Source organism: Equus przewalskii, chromosome 13 (assembly GCF_037783145.1).
Source record: "Equus przewalskii isolate Varuska chromosome 13, EquPr2, whole genome shotgun sequence".
In the NCBI taxonomy this organism is placed as follows: Eukaryota; Metazoa; Chordata; class Mammalia; order Perissodactyla; family Equidae; genus Equus; species Equus przewalskii.
The window spans coordinates 76052083-76067072 of record NC_091843.1 but is presented as its reverse complement, the minus strand read 5'-3'; the positions used below and the strand labels follow the sequence as shown (position 1 = coordinate 76067072).

The 14990-nt window shown below is 35.6% G+C and overlaps 1 protein-coding gene across 1 annotated transcript in view; it reads left to right on the top strand.

Annotated features, from left to right (window-relative positions):
* ADGRV1 (adhesion G protein-coupled receptor V1) overlaps positions 1-14990 on the top strand; it is a 511275-nt gene that overhangs the window by 359316 nt on the left and 136969 nt on the right. The gene's annotated exons all lie outside the window — the stretch shown is intronic.

Genomic DNA, 14990 nt, shown 5'->3' with positions numbered 1-14990 from the left:
GTTGGGTTCATATCAAAAAACAAACAAGAAATAAAAAAATAACCTAATATTTTCAAGTTGATAATCCTTCAGTTTGTCACAGTTCTTCTTTTTCTTTTCCAGGCTAAACTTTTCTGATTTGTTCAAATATGTCCTCATATAGCGTGCTTTTGAATCTTTTCACTATCTTAGTAGCTCTCCTCTAAACTTGTTTTATTTGTTTATGTCGATCTTCTTTTTTCTTACATTTTATTTGTGACAGAATTTTAAACACAGGAAGGTTGCAAAAATTGTCAAAGTTCACATATACCTTTCACCTGGGGTACATAAATACATGCTTACATAACCATACTACAATGATTAAAACCAGGAAATTAACTCTGATAAAATACTATTAGCTAAATGACAGACCTGTAAGATTTTACCACTTTTTGCCCCAATGTCCTTTTTCTGTTCCAAAATCCAATGCAGGATTCCACATTGTATTTAGTGGTTATGCTTCTTTGGTCTCCTCCAATTTGGCAATTCCTCCATTTTTCCTAGGTTTTTACTTTTGATGAGTACTGGTCAACTCTTTTATAGAATGTCTCCAAACTTGGATTTATTTAATTTTTTCTCATGATTAAATGGAGGTTATGCATTTTTTGCAAGAATGGCACAGAGTATTAAGGTATGAGTTTTTTGTGTGAACGTGTTTTCAGTTCTCTTGGATGTATACCTAGGAGTGGAATTATTTTTTGTGTGAACGTGTTTTCAGTTCTCTTGGGTGTATACCTAGGAGTGGGATTGCTTTTTGTGTGAACGTGTTTTCAGTTCTCTTGGGTGTATACCTAGGAGTGGAATTGTTTTCTGTGTGAACGTGTTTTCACTTCTCTTGGGTGTATACCTAGGAGTGGAATTGTTGGGTCACACCATTTAACTTGCTACTTTCAAAATTCCTTCTTTGTCTCTGCCTTTCAGCAGTTTAATTATGATATGTCTAAGTATGATTCTCTCTGGTTTATCCTAATTAGAGTTTATTGAGCTTCTTGGATGTGTAGATTAATGTTTTTCATCAAATTTGGGATGTTTTGGGCCATTATTTCTTCAAATATTATTTTTGTCCATTTCTCTCCTCTCCTGGGACCCGTAGCATGCATATGTTGATATACTTGATGGTGTTCCACAGCTCTGGGCTCTGTTCATTTTTTTCATTCTCTCTTTTTTTTTTGTAAGGTAGATCGGCCCTGAGCTAACGTCTGTGTCAATTTTCCTCTATTTTGTATGTGGAATGCCGCCACAGCATGGCTTGATGAGCAGTGTGTAGGTGCTCACCCGGGACCCAAATCCACGAACCCCGGACCACTGAAGTGAAGCATGCAAACCCAACCACTATGCAACCAGGCCAGCCCCTTTTTTTTTCATTCTTTTTCTTTCTGTTCCTCAGACTTGATAATCTCAACTGACGTATCTTCCTATTTACTGATTCATTCTTCTACCTGCTCAAAACTACTATTGAGCCCCTCTAGTGAAATTTTCATTTTAGTTATTGTACTTTTCAACTCTAGAATCTCTGTTTGGTTCTTTTTTTTTTTTTTTTATAAATTCTATCTCTTTATTGGTATTCTCTATTTGATGAGACATCATTCTTACACATTCATTTAGTTCTTTAGATGTGGCTTCCTTTATTATTTTGAACATACTTTAAATAGCTAATTTAAAGTCTTTGTCAGTAAGTCTAACATCTGGTTTTCCTCAGGGATAGTTTCTAGTGATTACTTTTTTTGTTTTTTTGTATATGCACCATACTTTCTTGTTTCTTTGCATGTCTTGCAATTTTTGTTAAAAACTGGACATTCTAAATAATACAGTGTGGAAAATCTGAAAATCATATTCTCCCTCCTCTTCAAAGTTTGTTGTTGTTTCTGCTTATTATAGTAGTAGTTGTTTGTTTGTTTATTGACTTTCAGAAACTAATTTTGTGAATGTCTGTTCTTTGTCATATGTGGCCACTGAAGTCTTTGTTCTGTTAACTTAGTTGTCAGCTAATGATTGACAGATATTTCCTTAAATGCCTGGAACCAAGACATCTCCGAGTCTTTGCCAAAGGGCTGTGTGCATGATGAAACATGACTTCAGTACTCCACTAGGCATTTGACAACTCTGCTGTAGTCTTCACTTCCTGCTTATATAGACCCTCAAGGCCAACTAGTGGTGAGAGAGCAGAGGGCCTTCTCAGGTTTTTCCTGAGCATTAGCAATGGCATGCATGTGGCTTTCTAAATTCTCAGGAATGTATTGGAGCTTTTTAAAGCCTCTATGGACATCTCATGCCCCAACTTTTCTTATAAGTTTTTTGGTTTGTCTGTTTGCCTCAATTTTTGTTAACCACTGGCTCAGGCAGCCATGAAGTTAAATCACTTGCCTTAAATTGTTTTTAATAAACAATCCCCTCTCTCTACCCCCTATTCCTCACCCTTTACTCAAGGAACAGACATTTTGCTGTGGCTAGGCTCTGAGATATGTCAAATACAGAAAACCTTGCAAGTTGGGACTTTCTTTGGATATGAAGCTTTTAAAGAGCTGCAGCTACATTCTGCTTCTCACCCAACCCCCTTCCCTAGTGACTGCCAGACTGTGCTGGGAATGTGCGCTGTTATTTTTCAAGGCTACATGAAACTAGAGAGCAGGGTATGAAACTAGAGCAAGTTAAACTGCCATAAAGCTTTCTATTCTTGCTGTGATTCAGCTTTTGAGGGCTTTTCGTTTGTTTGTTTATGTTTTAAAATTTATGCTTCCTACATTGCTGCAAATCTTTGGTTAATTTCTAGAGTGCTGAGAAAGTGATTGTGAAAATGTTTGCTAGCTTTCTCTTTGTTTTTAGGGAGCAGAGAATTTTCAGAAGTCCTAATTCTGCCATTTTCATCTATTACCCATCCCTCAGTTTTTAAGAGCTGTTTATGTATATTACAGATACTACCCTGTATCTGTGGAATAAGGAGTAGATATTTTTATCACATTTTATTTATGCTGTTTTCTGCCATACAATTTTTTTTTTTTTAAAGAATCAGGCTTATCAATTTTCTCTTTCATTGCCTCTGGATTTTTAGTCATAGTTAGAGAGCCTTTCCTGAAACTAAAATTAAAGAGAAATTCTCCCATGCTTTCATCTAGTAATTCTGCAGTGTAATTTATTTTTTTTTCACATTTAAATCTGTAATGCATTTGGATTTTATTCTTGTTTTTAGTACAATATGTGGATGTTTTATCCTTTTAAAATTTCTACCTAGTTGACTCATTACCATTTATTTAAAAGCCCATACAGGTGCTTCCCAACTTACATGGTTCAACTTATGATTTTGCCTTTACAATGGTGTGAAAGCAACATGTATTTAGTGGAAACTATACTTTGAATTTGGAATTTTTATCTTTGCCCAGGCTAGTGATCTGCCGTATGATACTCTCTTGTGATGCTGGGCAGCAGCAGTGAGCTGGAGCTCCCGGTCAGCCATGCAGTCCTGAGGGTAAACAACTGATATGCTTACAACCATTCTGTTTTTCACTTTCAGTACAGTGTTCAATAAATTACATGTGATATTCAACACTGTATTATAAAATAGGGTTTATGTTAGATGATTTTATCCAACTGTAGGCTATGTAAGTGTTCTGAGCATGTTCAAGGCAGGCTAGGCTAAGATATGATGTTTGGTAGGTTAGGTGTATTAAATGCATTTTTGGCTTACAATATTTTCAACTTACTGTGGGTTTATCTGGACGCAACCCCATCGTAAGTCCAGGAAAATCATTATTTACCCCAGCACTTTGAGATGCCATCTTTACCATATGTTAAATTTCCATATGTTCTTGGGTCTATATTCTAGACTGTTTTATTCCACATGTCTTTTGTCGGTTCATGTATCAGTCTCACATGTGTTAATTCTCGAGGCTTTTTAGTATGTTTTAATGTCTTTCTAAAGCTAGTTCTCCTCCACCCTCATAGTATTTTTTTCTTTTTCACTATTTTTCTGGTTATTTTTGTATGTTTACCTTTTTTTTTTTTGGTGAGGAAGATTGGCCCTGAGTGAACACCTGTTGTCAGTCTTCCTCCTTTTGCTTGAGGAAGGTGGTCACTGAGCTAACATCTGTGCCAGTCTTCCTCTATTTTGTGTGTGGGATGCTGCCACAGCATGGCTTGATGAGCAGTGTGTAGGTCCATGCTTGGCATCTGAACCTGTGAACCCTGGGCTGCCAAAGCAGAGCCTGCGAACTAACCACTAGTTTTGTGTCTTTCAGGAGTCTTTTACAAGTTTCTTTGCATAGATTTTGAACATTTCTTATTAAATTTAATTCTATATATTCAGTCTTTGTTGTTATTCTAAGTGGGTTTCCTTCTGACCATTATATCCTCTGTTTATTGTGTATAAAATGTAAGCTATTGATTTTTGTATGCAAGTTATAATCTTCTACTTTACTGAATTATTTTATTGTTTGACTTAATTTATCGCTGATTTTCTGGGAATTTCCAGTGATGCTGTTATATCAACTTCAAACAGAGTTGGCATTACTTTTTCTTTTTTTTAACCTATTATGCCATTAATTGATTTCTCTTGTATGATTTCATACGTTAGTATGGGGTACAATATTATTGGATAGAACACCCCTAGCATTCCTGGAAGAAATCCCTCTTGGTAATTGTGTTATTTCCTTAATGAGAAATTGGATTCTCTTCATTTATATTTCTTTTAGTATTGTTGTATCACTTTTCATGAGTGATGTTGGTCTATAATTTTCCTGGTATTTCCTGTGTTTGGTTTAGGTAGCAGTGTTTTACTGACTTAATAAGAGGCCTTAGGAAGCTTTTCTTCCTTTTTATAGAGGATGAGACAATCTAGTCCCTGCGGGTTTGGTACAATTCCCCTGTGAAACCATCTGGGCCTGCTGCTTTTTTTATGGAGTAGTCTCTTAGTAACTTTTTCTGGTTGTTCTGTAGAAATTGATCTGTTTAAGCTTTCTATATCAAATGGGAACAATTTTGGTAGTCTGTATTTACCTAGGAATTTATCCTTTTCATGTAGATTTTCAAATTCATTTGCGTGGAGGACTGCACGTCACCATCAGTTCTTTATAACAGACCCACAAACACGAAATTCGCTTCTCCACAAGTGATCTCCGCATAGTAACCTGGTTTGGCTGATGTCAAAACGGCAGGATGAAGTTCCTTGTTGGCTGCTTGTAGCTGTGGATAATTAAGGAAAGGCATAAAAAAGCCTTAAAATGTGTCTAGCATACATTTGTCAGTATTCAGTTTAATTTGAAAAATAATTACAAGGGTTTTTGTATTCTGTGGCTGTTTCTCCATGGTATGTGCTAGCCACTTAAAACACATGAGCAAAACATTCAAGTAAGAGGAGTTGCCATTAGAAGACAAAGATGAGAATTTCCTGTGATCAATTTAATATTTGAAGTTAAAAAACCACCAGGGTTGTTTTAACTGTCATAATTACTGGAGAAATTCATAGATCCTTCTCTCCATAAAGCATTCATTGAACACTGTATAAGATATCAGATAAACCAATTCCATCATGTCTTATATTTGAGCAAAAATTATACATTATTTAACACTCATTCAAACTCCGCCTCAAATATCATTCTTTGTAAGGCAATAATGTCACTAATAATAGTGTCATTTGGTAAAACAGTATTTATTTAGTCATTCTAGCCAGTTGATATTTGTAAATATACACCCATGGCCACATGAAACTCTGACTCTTCTTTCTAGTACACAAGCATCCAACTCTGAAGTAAATGTGCTTAATATCTAGAACACCAAGGTACTGAAATGTAGGAACCTAAAAAAATTGTACTTTAGCAAACTCACTGTACTAAATATGTCTGGAGATGTGGCTGTAAATTGTCCTTGATTGGAGTGCAAAGGAAAGAGCAAGGGCTTTAAAGGTAGATAGACAAGGAGTCAAATACTGACTCTGCCGTGTTCTGGCTTTGTGACCCTGAGCAAACTTCCCTCTGACAGCTTGAAGTTCCCCATCTGTGGAACAGGGATAATAAAACCTGTGTCACAGGATTGTGATATGCATTGAGTGAGAGGATGCATGTAGAGAAAATGCATGTGCACTGGCAGAGGGGAGGGGCCAGTGCATGAGAGCCTCATGTCTGGTCTGTGAATGTGTGTCTCATATGAAGCAGTAATTACATTTAACTATCAGACAAGCCTGGCTAGACATTATTGACCTGAAGTTCCTGAAGGGCAGCTTACCGTTTTACTACTTCCGGTTATCCTGGAACTATTATTTAAATTATTTCTATCCTTTTCTTTTGCATCTTTGACATTAGAATTACAAATAATACACATGAATATTTCTGAAACTCAGAAGCTTTTGTTAACCTGAGGTATGAGTTTCTTTTGGTTTGGTTTAGTTGTTTGTCATAAACGGGGGAGAAAATGCCTCTAAAGCCTGCAGTCTTCTATGATCCCATCTCATTTAGTTGGGCTGATAGAATACCATGGTTTGGGTGACTTAAACAATAAACGTTTATTTCTCACAGTTCTGGAGGCTGAAGTCCAGATCAGAGTGCCAGCACTGTCAGGTTCTTGGTGAGGGCCCTCCAGCTGGTTGTGTCCTCACTTGGCCTTCCCGGGTGCCTGCACAGAGAGAAATCTGCCTATCTTTATAAGGGCACTAATCCCATTACAAGGCCCCACCCTCGTGACCTAATGTAACAGTAATGACCTCTGAAGCCCTCACCTCCAAACACATCACATTGGGTGTCAGGGATTCAACATAGGAATTTGGGGATGGACAAACATTCAGTCCATAGCAGGTATTTTTATAGTTTATCTAAATGGGAATAAATCTGAAGTGAAAGATTAAGTATTCTTTTGGTTCCAGGGAGTAATTTTTGGTAAATCTATGAGTTGTGAAAAATAGTAGAGCTTTAGTCTCATTTATGTTGAAAGATGAAGAACTGTATCCCTCCATATGCAGAAACAACTAGGTTTATTCTAAAATTATTCTCAGAGAGTAGCGCCATATAAATATTTTTATTTATGATGACTTCATTAGTATCAGTAATGAATACTTGGCTTTTTGCAATTCTTAATACTTATTATAATAACAATATTAAAATAATATGTAACCTCATCCCAAGATATTTGATATATATATTTCTATCTTTTTTCTGTGTATATTCTGTATATGTACACACTCATATACACATACACTACAAAAACAAGACATCATATGTACTATTTTGCATTATACTTTTTATTTATTGGACAGTTTTCTATTATCAGTATATATCAATCACATTTTGTACTATAATGTTCTATTATATTTATTTAACCAACTCTCTATTAGTAGATTTCTGGACTATTTCCAATTTTTCTTTATAACATTATTTTAATTAATATCCCTGTACAGACGTCTCTTTGTATACTTGTGTTGATATTTGGTTAATATAAGATGAATTTTCAGCAGTAGAATGGCTCATTCAAAGAATACATGTATAATTTTTTACTTTAAAAGATATTACCAAAGTGTTTTGCAAAGGACACACTTATTTACACTGAAATCACAAATTATTACAGAGTCTGTTGCCCCACATTCTTGCCAGTTCTGGGCATCGTAAGCTTCTTTTTTTACTGTTTGCCAAAGTGAGATATAGAGAGATAGACAAATACGTACATACACACACACGGATAGTTAGTTAAATTTTCATCTCTTTAGTGGTTAGTTATGATTTAATAGCTTCATTTATTATGTACTGGGTGTTATATTAAGTACATGTTCTCATTTATCTTTATGCAACCCTATGAGTTTGAATATCTTTGCATACGTTTATTTAGCATTTTTATATCTTTTGTGAATTGCCTGTTCATCTCCCTGCATTAATTTTTCTGTTTGTTCATGTTTTCCAGTAATTTGAAGAGTGTTTTTTTTCCTTTTTTCCTCTTTTTGAAGGTGAGGTGGGCTATATTAAGCCTATTGGCTTTTGTCTCCCTTGAATTTTTATTTCTTATTAACACATGTTTCTACTATTCATTTTTAAGGAAAATTTACATTTTAATGTATGACATGAGCTTCTGTGTGATATCAGATTCTTTCAGAGAATTACTTTAAGTACTTTGTGTGCTAATTAAATTTTCCAAGTACATTGATAGTACAGTTCACATGTTGAGAACAGTTAAAGTGATTTACTCAGGGTCAAAACGATGAAAACGTGTGTTGCCACAAGAACACTCAGTCTGTGTTCAGTCTGTGTCCACCCTGAGTTATTAACCAGAGGCAGAATCAGAAGACTTAATGATTGCTTTTTCATGCGAAGTGCTAAGGTGTTAGGCATCTGAAATATCAAGCCGACTAAAGCACTGGGAAAGAGGTCATTGTAAACCTGCAGGGGTGGAGTGGTAGTGATATGGATGCTTGGGAAATTGCATTTTATCTCACTTATTTTCTTTAAAAATTTAGGGATAAATGAAAAGAAGTTGGTCAAAAAGTTCATTTTCAGATACTCCATATTACAAGATATTTTGCAATATCTCAAAAACTCTCCTTTGGAAAACTGAAAAAGCTCTTACAGCCACAAACTTTCAAGTGTGTATTAGTTCAGGAAGCAGATCAGTTATTTCTAGAGGAAGTTCCGTTGAAGACGTCTCTAATGAAAAAGGAAAGGCCCACACGTGTAAACAGTTTGTCAAACAGGATCCTTGGTACAACTTGAGAAAACCCTTCCTGGCTCACAGGGGTTTTCTGACAGTGGATTCTGTGGTTGAATTTTCTATTTTGTAGCTTCTCAGGAGCAGGGGATCTGTCTGTGATTTCTTTTTCTTAAAATAATGTTCTTTGCTTACATATTATAAAATTAATCAGTGTTGTTTTAGAAATTATGGAAAGCATGGAAAATGCAATTTTAAAAATAAAGATGAGATATAGCCCCATCATTCAAACATAAGTACTTCTAATCGTTGACGTGTTTCTGTTTATACCTAGATTCATATATTTTTGTTTTTGTAATACAAAATTGGGATCACATTGTTTTTATCTTCTCCTTATTTCATTTAATGTTATACCATTAGAGTTTCCCACACCATTAAGTATACCTCAGCATTTTTTTAATGGGGTCACAATGTCTGCCTCACAATAGACTTTATCATAATGTTTTTACAGTTCCCCAGCAGTGGACATTTAGGTTAGCCCCTCTTTCTGTTTTTAATATTTAAAAAGTCTACAGTTAATGTGCTATGTCACACTTCCACATCACAGATTCCTTGAAATGAAATTACTGGATTAAAGATATGACATTTTATAAATATTGAAATTATCGAACTCCTCCAGAAACGTAGAAAATTTACAATCTTAACAATATTTCTTGAGAGTCTCCCAACACCAATGCCAGTCTTAATTGTAGGTTTTATTAGCTTTGTGATTTTGGTAGGTAAATGCAGTGTATTAGTCAGAGTTCTCCAGAGAAACACAACCTATGGGCTATAGATACATAGGTAGATAGATAGATACATGGATCGATCATATAAATTTATTAGAAGGAATTGGCTCATAAGATTATGGAGACCTGCAATTCCCAAGATGTGCAGGGAAAGTCAGCCACTGGAGCCCCAGGAGAACTGATAATGTCATTGTAGTCTGAGTCGGAAGGCCGGAGGACCAAGAAAGCTAATGGTGTAGTTCCAGTCCAAAGGCCAGCAGGCTTGAGACCCGTGAAGAGCCGATGTTTTGGTTCCAGTCAGAAGGCAGCAGAAAAGCCAATATCCCATTTAAAGACCATCAGCCGGAGAAATTCTCTCTTATTCCAGGGAGGGTCAGCTTTTTTGTTCTATCTAGGCCTTCAACTGATTGGATGAGACCCACCCACATCTGCTTTACTCAGCCTACCAATTTTAATGTTAATCTCATCCAAAACACCCAGAGTCTCCTCACAGAAACACCCAGAATAATGTTTGACCAAATATCTGGGCACCCCATGGCCCAGTCAAATTGACACATAAAATTAACCTTCACATGCAGTGATATATTATTGTTTTTGTTGCTGTTTCTTTAATGAGAACAGGGAATTTGAATTCACTTTTATATGTTTATTGGTCATTCAAACTTTCTTATAAATTGTTCATGTCCTTTGTTCATTTTCCATTTTTGTTAGTGATTTGTGAGAGCTTTTTTCCTATTAAAGAAATCACCCCTTGTAGTATTTGATGAAATATTTGTCACAATTTGTGATTTACGTTTTAAATTGTGGTAAAATCTATCCATTTTTTCCTATGTTTTTTCCTGTATATTATTTGTATGCTTAGAAAAGTGTTTTGTTCTTTTAGTATAAAGATTTATTTTTTCCTTAATTTCAGAAAATTTTTCTGCAGTTGCACGCTTAAATGCCTTTTTATTCCTTTCTATTTGGGGAGGTTTTTTATTTCCTGAATACCAGTTCACTTACTGGATCTGCTTTATATCTCCCACGTATGCATTTTATTTTCCCTAATTTCTTTCCTCTTTGTGTTTTTTTCTCTCAAAAATTTCCTACATTTTGCTAATTCATTTGCAAGCTGTATTTATTTTATTTCCTATGCTATTAAATAATTTATTATTTGTGCTTGATATTATTTTTTACGTCAGAGCTCGGAAAATATTATATTATTATTGGATGGCATTTTCTGTTACAGAGATTAGCCTGATACTATTTTTCCATTTGGGTAAATTTATTTTTCATCTTCTTGGATGCTTGTAGAACTTTAAATTTTTATTTCTATAATGTAAAAGTCTGGACTGAATGTATATAGTTATAGTTTTTTTTCTGTAAATTTGTCTGGTATTTGGTGGGCCCACAGATATGATATGTTCTGCTGAATTGAGTTTTCCAGTCTTATACATTTTATTTGCTATTTTCCCATTGTTCTAGAATCAGAGATACCAAAGTATCATGAGTACTTCTCACTCTACCCTGTCTTCTGTAGTCATAATAATTGCACTTTCTTATCATTTTTCAACTCTTTGACTTTTTCCCGTGTATCCCGTCTCAGCGTCTCAAGTTTGTCTGCCCTGTTGTGCTGCTTTCTGCGTGCCCATCTGCTCATTACTGTTTCCAGTGCAGATTTCAGTTGTTAGTGTATTTTTTCCCCATTCCCTTTACTCCTCTGTTAGCTCCCTCAGACAACTTTTGTCTGGACCTTATTTTACTTCTTATCCTTAGGCTTTGCTTCTTGACTCCTATTTAGAGTTCTAAGCAGTTTTTGGGTTTTTTTCCCTGGCCACTGTAATAATTTTCAAAATCATCATCCTCTGGATTTTAGGGGTTTCACTTTTTCTTCTCATGCATCCCATGTTGATTTTTTTTTTTTAATTTATTTACTCATTCTAGAATGAGATCTCCATGGAGTCTTGTGTTGCACAAATTACGATTTTTGGCTCTGCTCACTTTGTTCTTAGTTAGAATCCCTTTTTCAATCATAAAACTTGATTTAAGATCTGTGTGCACAGTCATAGTCCTATTAACAGTGGTTAGTAGCATACATTTACTTTAGGTCTATAGGATGGAAGTGGTGGCTTTTTTGTCTACCCACATAGCCTATTTGTCTGACACTTTAAACCAACAGAATACATGAAAAATGTCAGACCCTGATAGACACTGCTACCAGAATTTTTCCTGTGTCTGTGCCTGTGTAATGTGTCTTTCCTTGGAAGCAGACCTCTCAGAGTATCATGCCCGAACACAGTCCCCTTTCCTCCTACTGCTCCTATGGATTTTGTGAACTGCAGCCTCGGAAACAATGGATAAAGGTAATTAGTACCGACTGGAGGGATGGGCCGCTGGTAGAAGGAGAAGACCTGTTGCTACCTTGCAAAGAAATCCTATGAGTTGTCCAGCTTTCTAGATGCTAGAGATCCTGACCCTTTTAGCTGAAGGAACACCATGTGAACCCTTAGGTAACTTGTTTCTCCATGAGAAATTAAGGTACACAAAGTCAGAACAATTACAGCACAGCCAGAATTAAACCCAGTGTGTCTGCCATCCACAGATCCATGGCTGCTTTCATGTACATACACTGGAAATCCTATTCTGCTTAAAAAAGAGTAACTGATGATATTTTATTTGAATATCTGACAATTTCTCGGAAGGTTGAGGAAGCCATGAGGCAAACTGTTTAACATAATTCTGTTCAAGTCTAGAAACAGAAATGACAAGATACAGCAGAAAGCAACCCTGGTTCAAATGGAGCCCTTGATAAACAGGAAGGGAAATCCTGAACATAATTAGATATGTGTGGACACTAAAATATAAAAAGATCGATTTTGAAACACTGAGACAAAAATTGGATAATATTTCATGACCAGAGACTCTGAAAGGAAAGACACTATCAGAGGAAAAAAAATTCAAATGGAGTGGTTGAAAATAATTTTAAGGAGAGAAAAAGGGAAGACAGACATTAAAATTCTTGAGTGTATGTATTCCTTCTGGCTGGCTCAGATGTAACGAGGACAGACATAATGAAAGAAAGTAGGAACATATTAACAGAAAAAGATCAGCTAATGTAAGAAAAAGGGAAGCTGGAACCTTAAATGAAGGGAGATTTGCTAAAAATGATAAAATAACAATTGGAGGAAAGAAGAGGCCGTTTCAAGTATATGTTCAGACTAAAAATACACTCAACTGGAGAAAATTTCTACTACAGTAATATTAGAAAAGGAAAAGCTGAGTCCTATTTTTCTGTAGTTTTCTCTCTCAAATAGAAAGAATTTTTACATGGGTGGAAAAAAGTCTACCCATAAAAGACTTGAAATCTCAAAGAAGTGAGCTGGTTATGAGAGCACCTCGGTGTTCTAACAACTTCACATTTCTCTTCCTGCCTGAATGATAATATTCAAATATGAGAGAATTTGATGAACTGACACTGAGGAATGTGGAGTGCAGGACAGTAACAAATGGAAAATAAGCAAATATTGTCCCCAGTTGCATAAATGGAGTTCTCAATCTGCCGGATCCTGAAAAAAATTCCTAAAATGTCTTATTACATTGATTCCTTAGGAGCACTTAAAAAAAGGAAAGTGGTGATAAACTGAAAGATAACATATTCTATTCGACCAATTTCCTTTATAAGGGCCACCAGTATAATCAGGAGAATGCTATAAATATTGTAATTCATGACATATTTTCCCATGATTTTCTTAAGGACAAGATGGTGAAATATGGACTGGATATGGTTGAGTTGTTTGCTGCTTGTTGGTTAAATAAATGTATCCAAAGTGTATTGATTTAATAGTACATTTTGAATTCTGAAGGTAAAGAGAAATGCTGGAAAACAATGGTGTGTCAGAAGGAGAATGGCCGTGATGGTTAGGAGGATGTCAAACAACATCATGTAGAGGCTCATGGATAGAAGCAGGGCCTTGTCTGTAAAAGAGAAGTCTTAGGGGACACAGCGTGGCTTTCTTCGACTGTGTGCAGGACCGGCATAACAAAAAGGGAGACCAGGAGAGTCAACTGGGAGAGTCAAGCGTTGATTGGAAGTTAATTAAATGACCTCTAAAGTTCTTCTCCCCTCGATGTTTTATAATTTGATTCTCTTTTCTAAACCTGAAATATTGATGTATATTTTTAAAAATTGCTTTTAAAGATAACTTACTACATTCAATCCTACACTAAAGGTGCATACTTTGCATATTTTCTCAGAATTCATTTTAAACTTTACAGTTTTTCTATGCTGGTTTTAAAATAAATGCTCAAAAAATAATAAATAAATATGGTTGACCAGTTTGCTTGAAGATTCTGGTTGTTGCTAAAATATCACCCAGGATATAACTTGTAATCCAAAAGCTGACTTCTCCTAAGGGAGAAAGACAACCCAAGATAATCATATGAAAAAGAAATTTGACAGTATTTTAAAAATGTATCTTAAAATCATATCACAGCTTTTTAAGGCAACAATTTCAATTTGTATGCCATTACTATTTATGTTGTGGAAAACTTGATTTTTCTGCATTCTCCAACTTTATTATGAGCAGTACCATTCCTCTAGGTGCTCAAACCAGAAAATTTGGAGTCATCTTTGGCAGCTCCCTCTTACCTACTTCCCACATCCTGTTAGCCACAGGGCTATTGATTTTTTGATAACACTTAAAACCTGTTTCCTCCTGTCCTTTTCTGTTTCATAGACCTAATTCAAGTCCTCATGATCTTGAACCAAGTCTATTGCAATAGCCCTAAAGTCAGTTATCATATTATTTACTCCCATTTTAATCCTTTTCCTGTACCATCACCAAAGTTCATTTTAAAACAGGATCTGCTTAAAACCCTTCAGCCACTCTCTGGAAAAACATCCAAACTCCTCTACCTAGCAGGCAATGCCCTTAATGCATTGGTCCCATCCTGTATTTTTCCAGCCCTTCCTAGCCACTCATGCGTGCTAAGCCCTAGGTGTATACTTTTCAAACTAGGGGACTTACAGAGTTTAATTATATTTAAATATCTAGGGTAAAAAAAAAAAAGTTTAGCTGGTAAATAGGTTAAAATGTTATTTTTGTATTAGACCCATAATATTATGCCTTGTGATGTTTGAATGCAAATACACACGCAGGGCCTTACAAGGGCAGATCCAGATTCTGGGCAAACTATGGAGATGGTAAAAAGATCGATGGTTGCTAGGGGTTCGGGGAGGGAAGTGGGATGAATAGGCAGAGCAGAAACGATTTTTAGGGCAATAAAAATATTCTTTATGATACTATAATGATGGATACATGTCATTATACATTTGTCCAAACCTGTAGAATGTACAACACCAAGAGTGAAGCCTAATGTAAACTATGGACTTTGGGTGATTATGGTGTGTCAATGTAGGTTCATCAATTATAACAAATGTACCACTCTGATGGGGGATGTTGACAGTGGGGGAGGCTGTGCATGTGTGGGGCAGAAGGTATAAGGGAAATTTTCCCCTCAATTTTGCTGTGAACCTAAAATACTCTAAAAAAAATAAAGTCTTAGTAAAAAAATAAGTATCTAAGGCATTTA